At 35.3% G+C, this 9,693-nt stretch overlaps 2 non-coding genes across 2 annotated transcripts; both read right to left on the reverse strand.

Moving 5' to 3' along the window:
- Positions 1–5,285: 5,285 nt before the first annotated feature.
- Positions 5,286–5,358, reverse strand: TRNAK-CUU (transfer RNA lysine (anticodon CUU)). Its single transcript has one exon. It is a non-coding gene; the product is annotated as a tRNA-Lys (tRNA).
- Positions 5,359–8,099: 2,741 nt separating this feature from the next.
- TRNAK-CUU (transfer RNA lysine (anticodon CUU)) lies at positions 8,100–8,172 on the reverse strand. Its single transcript has one exon. It is a non-coding gene; the product is annotated as a tRNA-Lys (tRNA).
- Between the last annotated feature and the right edge of the window lie 1,521 nt (positions 8,173–9,693).

A 9,693-nucleotide genomic window follows, 5' to 3' on the forward strand; every position in this document is an offset into this window, starting at 1 on the left:
ACATAATCGATATATGTGATATGTTTATCACTACAAGAAAATCGTGGATTAGCGACGGCTTATATCCATCGTTAATCCGTCGCTAAATTGTTTAGCGACGGATTAGTGATGGATAGAGGCCATCGCGAATTTTCGCTCGTTAATTAGCGAAAAAAACTTATCTGTCGTTAATTCCGTCGCTAATTTGCGACAGATTAGCGCTAATCCGTCGCTAAATTTTTAAAAAAAAATAAAAAAAATGATCCCTGTCAGGCGGTATTCCGGCAGCAATAAACCGGACTTATACCGCACTCGACAGGCATTGCACAGAATGATCGCTCTGCCTCGTCGCCGGACTTGTATCGTCCTCCGTGAACTGGTGCTTTCCGGCATCGCCGTCCTCCGTGAACAGGCGTCGTCGTCCTTCGTGAACCGGCGTCGTCGTCCTCCGTGAACCGGCGTCGCCGTCCTTCGTGAACCGATGCTCTCCGGCGCCGTCCTCCATGAACCGGCGTTGTCATCTTCCATGAACCAGCATCGCCGTCATCTTCCATGAACCAGCGTCGCCGTCCTCCGTGAACCGGCATCGTCGTCCTCCGTGAACCGGCGCCGACGTCCTCTAGCGTCGTCGTCTTCTGTGAACCGGCATCGTCGTCCTCTGTGAACCGGCGCCGACGTCCTCCAGCGATCGCTAACCGTCCTCCGGCGTCGCCGTCCTCCGTGAACCGTCCTCCGTGAACCGGTGCTCTCCGGCGTCGCCGTCCTCCATGAACCGGCACCGTCATCTTCTGTGAACCAGCGTCGCCGTCATCCTCCGTGAACAAGCGTCGCCGTCCTCCGTGAACAGGCACCGACGTCCTCCAGCGACCGCCGATCGTCCTTCGGAATCGTCGTCCTCCATTCTCCAACGTGCTCTCCGACGTCGTCGTCCTCCGAAGAAGTCGGTTTAAATCGAGCACGATCGATTTAAATTTCGAACGGGGAGAGAGGGAAAATTTCGCGCTCGGTTTAAATCGAAAATTAACGATGGATTTAGAGAATGAATTTTTGCGTCGCTAATTAGCGACAGATTAGCAACAGAAAAATTCCCTCACTAAATCCCTCGCTAAAATGTTTTTCTTGTATTGAGAATTAGCGACAAAACAATTGTTGTCGTTAATCCGCCGCTAATTAGAGACGGATTAGCTAGAGAAAACTTTCATCGCTAATCAGTCGCTACTTAGCGACGGATTCATGAAGAAAGTTTTCTCTAGCTAATCCGTCGCTAATTTGTGACGGAAAAAATCTGTTGCAAATTTCTGTCGCTAATTAACATTTTTCTTGTAGTGTATGTTAGATTTAAATAAGTTTACATATAAACATAATAAATAAACATAATAAATAAACATAACAAATAAACAAACAAACATGCAAACATAATGCTTACATCACTTATCAACAAAGTTTTCTTGAAAAAATCATGCTCGAATTGTGTTTCTTCTTCAACACCATGTGGTTGCTTATCATCAATATGTTTTCATGATCAATTACAATTGAATATAAATACAAACATGTAGTATCACTAATTGTATACACACATAATTTATTTTATTATACATTTTATCATAATTGAATCCTTACTTCGGGTTTGGGGTTTGGTTCCCTTTCTGCCGTTATGTTTCCCTTTAAGTCGTAAAGGCCTAAGATACATATAAAAGACATAAAACATTAAGACAGTTCATTAAAAATCTTGATAAATATATAAATAGAAACAATTCTTAACAAATATACACACATAGAAAAGCACACACAAACACACTCATTTTGCAACAAGAGGTACTTAAAGATACTTTTACGTGTGTTTCCGCCTATTGTATTCAACCTCACTACATATATTATACTTGTATGACATATCTTTTGGTGTTGTTATTTGTCTCTTTACCTTAGGTTCTCATGGTTTATACATCACCTTCGATGGATAGACTGTCAATAGAGCATTGTGTGGGACATTATTCAGCATCGAAAAGAATAAAAATGTATGATATGCACTTAAATACAATTCAACTTTGAAGTACTCATCACAGTAATCCTCCAGTAGCTTATCATCGTACAAAATGTATGCAATTGAATGTTCACATGGAATCTCACTCACTTCACAAAAGCATTATATTTTCAAGATCAATATTGTAATCGTGAGATCGATCGTAGGCCTCGTATAGACATAGATGACAATGTTCGAAAACTATATATAGTCGTTGTGCCTTTCTCTTCTATGCGTCTACCTTTTGTTTTTACTTGAGGCACAACAACGTCAGATATTTTCTACTCTATATTCTTTTTTTTCTCAAACAATGTCATTAGTATGAGATGAAACATCTTTAAAAGAGGCACTAGGGGCTTGTCATATATGGGAAGAATCTAAGAATTGAAGTACTCTGCTATATAAGATGTCAAACACCTTTTTTTTTTTAAAGTGTGATGTAGCCCAAAAATCTAGTTTCATGTTGGTGGCAATATAATCATATGTGGTTGTATTTTGCTCCTGGATTTTTTAAGAAAATAGTTGCATTGTAGTTTCATGGTTGCTCAAATTGCACTCCACCAAAGTACATTGAGTGGTGAACAAAAATTTTTAGAAAAGTTTTATATCAAGTGCTTCATGTAATATCCAACATGACATATAGTAAAGATATGGAGGATGACATATTTTAACCCTCGATGCTTATCTGAGAAAATAATCTATTTTTGTTCGCTCTCTAAACTCATTGAAGTATTTGAATTTGTGCTTTAGAGACTTCAAAAACTACGCACATGACTCCTTTGACTCATTATCTAGAATTATAAATGCTATCAAACATATATCGCCATAAGGACCAATACTATGAGCCAATAATATATCTATGTATTTTCTTTCTATGAATGTGTCATCTAACATAAGAACTAGAGGATACTTTTTTAGAAAGTCATTAATGTATGGACGAGAATAACAATATGTACTTAAATTGATATTTCCTATCAGTCTTAATGAACTTTACCATTTCTAGGTTTCTCATCATTAAATGATCCAAATAAGCAGGAAGTTTGTTAAAGAAGACTTTATATAAACCATATAATTCTTCGTTTGTGTGTTCGCATTCACATCATGCTTCTTTATAACTAATCTCTATACCTTTCTTGTGACTTATGTCATTGATAAAAAAAATTGAGTAATTTTTTGGTCATCGTGCAGGCGTTTGCGAATAACACTTGCAATCCATGCAACAAACATTTTTTTTACTCAAAGGTTGCACAATGATCCACCATATATATGTGTTCTTTCATATTTCTTCACTTAAAAGAACATTGTTTCACGCAACTTTGTGCAATGAATCTTTTAAGGACAATCTCTCATAGTCTACAAGTTTTTTCTCGTACATACGACATTCACTATATTATTGTTACTCCTCACGAATTTTAATTTATAGTTATTCTTGATAACATGATCTTTCAAAAACTCACGATAGTGCTTTAGATAATTAAACCTTTGTCTGATAACAATATGTTCACCATTAATGAATTTCAATCATTTTTCATTGTATGAAAATCCATTAAACGAGAATTTATTCAACCATGTCGCATTAGTATAAAAACAGAAAATAATTCTACTGCCCAATAAATGCTCATATAGCATATACAACATACTATGAGTTCAATTTTTCAATTGGCATCTATGCATCATTTGCAATTGTCATTGATTATCCCATGTCATCAGTATCTTCATCATTTCTTATCATTTTTTAGTCATTCTCATCTAACATGGTATAGTCATCATCATTATTTGATTCTCTATTGTTCACGTGATTGTTGTTATGACCAATTGATTGTTTGAATGCACAAACTAAATCAAAAGTCATCGTATTTATCACTTCATTTACTTTCATGCATGTAACATTCATGCATTTTTAAATTTCATGATCAAGTATAGAAATAACACTTTCATCATTACACTTACAATCTTAACTATAAATTATAAAGTTTAACAAACTTGTACCTAGTTATGGCATCTGCATCGAAGGACTGGATGTTATCAAAATTACTATGGCGAATATCAATAGCACTAGTTTGAAAAAAAATATGGTTCTAAATATTTGCTCGATGAAATTGTGTTCAAGAACTAAGAGGTCATCTGCATGTTATAAAATGATGAACTCAAAGCCATTGAAAGCTACCAACTTGATAAAGTTGATGGAGTTAAATTTTTGAAACATGGCCGCTAGGGCCTCCCTGTTCAAAAGAAAAGAAATCCCATTTATCTGTAAGATAGTCATGACTGTGGAGATGAGCTCCTTGATCCATCTGATCCACCGAGCATCGAATCCCATTTTGAGCACGCATTCAGATAAGAAGGGTAGGGCTATGAGACTGAATCAAAGGCTTTGCTGAAATCAACATAGGGTGCTTTGGGCCATGTTGTGCAGAAGTTAGTTTGACAGAGCTACGCAATCATGCAGGCACAACCAAGAAGTATGAAAGCATGTTGTGATTATGGATAATAGATTTGAGCCTCAGGGCCAACGTCTTTGCTAAGATCTTATACACAGCCCTGAGTAGGCAGATATCCATTTTTACTATGCTTAGGTAAAAGAACTAACAAAGTTCTCTTAAAGGTTCTAAGGAGTCTACTGTTCCTGTAGAATTCTTTGAAGAACTGAAATGGATCAAATCGAGTGGTGTCTTAAAACCAATTGAAAAAATCAACAGGAAAACCATCCTCCCCAGGGCCTTTGAGATTTGAGAGGCTCTGCAGTCCAGTCTCTGATTTATGGATGTGGCATAATTAGAAAGCGGATCCAAACAGTGACATGCATAGGGAAAACCCTTACCCAACCCATTCAGACTATACAATCGGATCTTTAATATCCAACCCAAACCCGAACAGTTGATGGCTCCGCCCAAGACGTCCAGAAGATTTTAAAAAATAAAATAACATTTAAGAAGTGAAAGTAGGGGTAGGCATCACTGGCACCATGTTGGGACGTTGCAATGGTATGTTGTGTAACTGGTGGGGTCTGCCTAACCCCAGCTTGCTTAAAAAAAAAAGTTTCGCTAGGCATCGGGGCCAGCTTTGAAGTTTGGCCAGGCCCGGGACCGATCCATAATATATATATATATATATATATATATATATATATATATATATATATATATATATATATATATATATATATATATATATATATATATATATATATATATATAATAGCTGAGGTGGTGGGTATTTTCCCAACAGGCCAGCCCGTTGCCCCGGCCCCTAAGGGAAATTAATGCGATTTTAAATAAAAGAAAAGCGCCCACCGTGGGGCTCGAACCCACGACCACAAGGTTAAGAGCCTTGCGCTCTACCAACTGAGCTAGACGGGCTTGTTGTATGTAAAAGATATAGTTATCACTTTCACAATTTCCCTCCTGTCTACAACACCGTTAAAACTGTGGCTATTGGTAATCGGGTTGGCGCATGCATTTATCTTTGCTGTAGTTTCTCCACTTAGGGTTTAGGGTTTATATCATGCACTTTGACTTTTCTATTTTCTTGTTTGGTTTCTACTTTCTACTGTGACATTTGGGCTTTGTGAATGAGATGAGAAGATGCATGATTCCCAAAAGTTTCCTAGACACACGCCACCCTTTTGTTGGCTATAGAAGAGTGCGAAGGAAAATGTCTTTTTAGATCAAAGACTAGACAGTGAGTTTTGCTTCTTCCAATTTGTACTCAACTAACTCAGAACTCGTTTCAACACATTTAAATTTGGGGAAATGACCAAACTATACCAAAAGAATTGATGTATTCTTAAAAAATATCCCACAATTTTACCAGATCTACCAAACAAATAATTTCACGTGTTTTTACTTTTTTTATATACTTTTACCAATCACAACTCTAAATTTTAGATTTTTGTGGGTCACAACGCAAAAAGCAGATGGACCCACGAAACTCGTCAACAAAATCACATTTGAGGTTACGATATTTTAAAAAAAAATGCAAATTTTCAAAATGCTTGTAAAAATCGTCATGAGTATCACAAGCTACGTGTCGCAAGAAGTTCGTACCATAGAAAAATTTTAAAAAAGTATCGCAAGGGTATTGCGAAATTACGAAAAACTTATGAATGTTCAATATTGTGAAATTGTGATAAATATTGCACATGTATTGCAAAGTTTTTTTTTCTTGGGAATTATGTTCTATATAAATGATGTTTAGTTTTTAAACCCCTTATTTGCATTTGGAAGCTCTATTTTTGCAATCCTACTGTTTTTGTGGTTTCTCAACCTTTTATTTGCATTCGGGCGTCCTATGTGCATGTAATTTTAACAAAATAAAGTTGCTCATACATTGCATTAATTTTATTCTTTAACAAAATGAAGTTGTGCATACATTTCATTCATTTACAAAATGAAGTCATTCATATATTTTATTCACTCTATTCTTTCACAAAAAAAAGTCGCTCATTCATTTCATTCTTTCACAAAATGATGTTGCTCATGTATTGCCTTTATTTCATTCTTTCACAAAATGAAATCGTTTATGCATTTTGTATTTATTTCATTCTTTTATATAAAATAAAATCGCGCATGTATTGCATTCATTTCATTCTTTCAAAAGAATATTGCTATTCACTGCTTTTTTTATGGAGAGAAACAAAGTATGGGCAAAGGTACTTTCATCTTTTCAGCCTCAAGAATGCCAAATTTCACCACATTTTTTATAGGAAGAAAACATAGTGTGCTATTGTTGATTCTACATTTTGTGTTGTTCTTTTGATTTTTCCTATCTCTCTCATACCATGTGATCGAATGAACGTTGACTGTAAAATACATCGACTCTACATCATCATCTTTTCAGCTATCACAGTGTCTTCGAATGAATGCCTTTTGCATTATCATCATTCACATTCACTATGACGAAAATGCAGTACTTACGAATAACTCACAGACTTATGATTTTCTATCTCACCCATACCATAAAATCTCATTGTTGATGCTTTTATCGAAAAAACTCATTGTCAATGAAGTGTCGTCGATCTTTTCACCGCTGATGATTTTTATCAAAAAATTTATCATCGATAAAGTGTTGTCAGTCTTCTCACCGCTGATATTGTTACCAAAAAAACTCATTGTCTATGAAGTATCACTCATGTTTTTACCAAAAAAAAAACTCACCATCGATGAAATGTTGCCCATTCTTTTACCAGAAAAACTCATTGTCGATGAAGTGTCGCTCATGCTTTCGGGATTCACCATCGTCAATGAACCACTGTTGATGAACCGCCACCGATCAGGGATTTTCACAAAGCCAAAATGTCATCGAAAGACTGCCAAATTGATTGGGGACCAAAAGAATCCTAAAGTTGCAAAAATAAGGCATTAGGATGCAAATAAGGGGTTGAGAAATGAAACGTCATGGACTTTTACAACACTTAAAGGATTTTCACATGTCTTGTAATACTTGTCACGATTTTCATAAATGTTTTGGAATTTCGCAATCCTGTTTAGAATATCGCAACTTCAAATGCAATTTTGTTGATGAGTTTCATGGGTCCATCTACTTTTTAACGTCGAAAATAAAAATTTTGCAGTTGTGAAGGATAAAAGTGTTTAAAAGAAGTATGAACCTACGAAATTGTTCATTTGACAGATTTTCTAAATTGTAAGACATTTTTTAAAAATGCAGCATTTTTGTTTCGTTTAAATTTTGTAGGTCTTTAGGCTTCTTTTTATTTATATAAAGGGGGAGAAAACACCAAAGGGAATCCCATCATTTGACAAAGAATGGGTTCCATCCTACATCAATCTTAGCCGTCCAGCCAAAGAATCTGTACAGCTAGGATAAGTCCACATCCAGATAAAAATGTGAACCAAGCCTAACCTTTGATTGGACATGGGCTAAAGGTGCCACTTTGACTGTAGCTCGGTAGGCATCGGGGCCAGCTTTGAAGTTTGGCCAGGCCGGGGACCGACCCATATATATATATATATATATATATATATATATATATATATATATATATATATATATAGCTGAGGTGGTGGGTATTTTCCCAACAGGCCAGTCCGTTGCCCCGGCCCCTAAGGGAAAGTAATGCGATTTTAAAAAAACAGAAAAGCGCCCACCGTGGGGCTCGAACCCACGACCACAAGGTTAAGAGCCTTGCGCTCTACCAACTGAGCTAGACAGGCTTGCTGTATGTAAAAGATATAGTTATTGTTTTCACAACTTCTCTTCTGTCTACAACACCGTCAAAACTGTAGCTATTGGTAATCGGTTGGCGCATGCATTTATCTTTGTTGTAGTTTCTCCACTTATATCATGCACTTTGACTTTTCTATTTTCTTGTTTGGTTTCTACTTTCTACTGTGATATTTGGGCTTTGTGAATGAGATGAGAAGATGCATGATTCCCAAAAGTTTCCTAGACACACGCCACCCTTTTGTTGGCTATAGAAGAGTGTGAAGGAAAATGTCTTTTTAAATCAAAGACTAGATAGTGAGTTTTGGTTCTTCCAATTTGTACTCAACTAACTCAGAACTCGTTTCAACACATTTAAATTTGGGGAAATGACCAAACTATACCAAAAGAATTGATGTATTCTTAAAAAAATATCCCACAATTTTACCATAATTTCACGTGTTTTTACTCTCTTTTTTTATACTTTTACCAATCACAACTGTAAATTTTAGATTTTTGTGGGCCACAATGCAAAAAGCAGATGAACCCACGAAACTCATCAACAAAATCACATTTGAGGTTACGATATTTAAAAAAAAAATGCAAAATTTCAAAATGCTTGCAAAAATCGTCATGAGTATCGCAAGCTACATTGCAAAAATCCTTTAAGTGTTGCAAGAAGTTCATACCTTGCAAAATTTTAAAAGAGTATCGCAAAGGTATTGCAAAATTATGAAAAACTTATGAATGTTCAATATTGCAATATTGCAAAATTATGATAAATATTGCACATGTATTGCAAAGTTTTTTTTTCTTGTGAATTATGTTCTATATAAATGATGTTTAGTTTTTCAAATCCTTATTTGCATCTGGATGCTCTATTTTCGCAATCCTACTGTTTTTGTGGTTTCTCAACCCTTTATTTGTATTTGGACATCCTATGTTAGTGTAATTTTAACAAAATAAAGTTGCTCATACATTGCATTAATTTTATTCTTTTACAAAATGAAGTTGTGCATACATTTCATTTATTTACAAAATGAAGTCATTCATATATTTTATTCATTCTATTCTTTCACAAAAAAAAATTGCTCATTCATTTCATTCTTTCACAAAATGAAGTTGCGCATACACTTCATTCATTTACAAAATGAAGTCATTCATATATTTTATTCATTCTATTCATTCACAAAAAAAAGTCGCTCATTCATTTCATTATTTCACAAAATGATGTTGCTCATATATTGCCTTTATTTCATTCTTTCACCAAATGAAATCGCTTATACATTTTGCATTTATTTCATTATTTCATATAAAACAAAGTCGCTCATGCATTGCATTCATTTCATTCTTTCAAAAGAATATTGTTACTCACTGCTTTTTTTTTATGAAGAGAAACAAAGTATGGACAGAGGTACTTTCATCTTTTCAGCCTCAAGAATGCCAAATTGCACCATATTTTTTATAGGAAGAAAACACAGTATGCTATTGTTGATTCTACATTTTGTGTTGTTCTTTTGATTTTTCCTATC

Source organism: Nuphar pumila, chromosome 16, assembly GCF_984573655.1.
Source record: "Nuphar pumila chromosome 16, dmNupPumi1.hap1.1, whole genome shotgun sequence".
Lineage (NCBI taxonomy): Eukaryota > Viridiplantae > Streptophyta > Magnoliopsida > Nymphaeales > Nymphaeaceae > Nuphar > Nuphar pumila.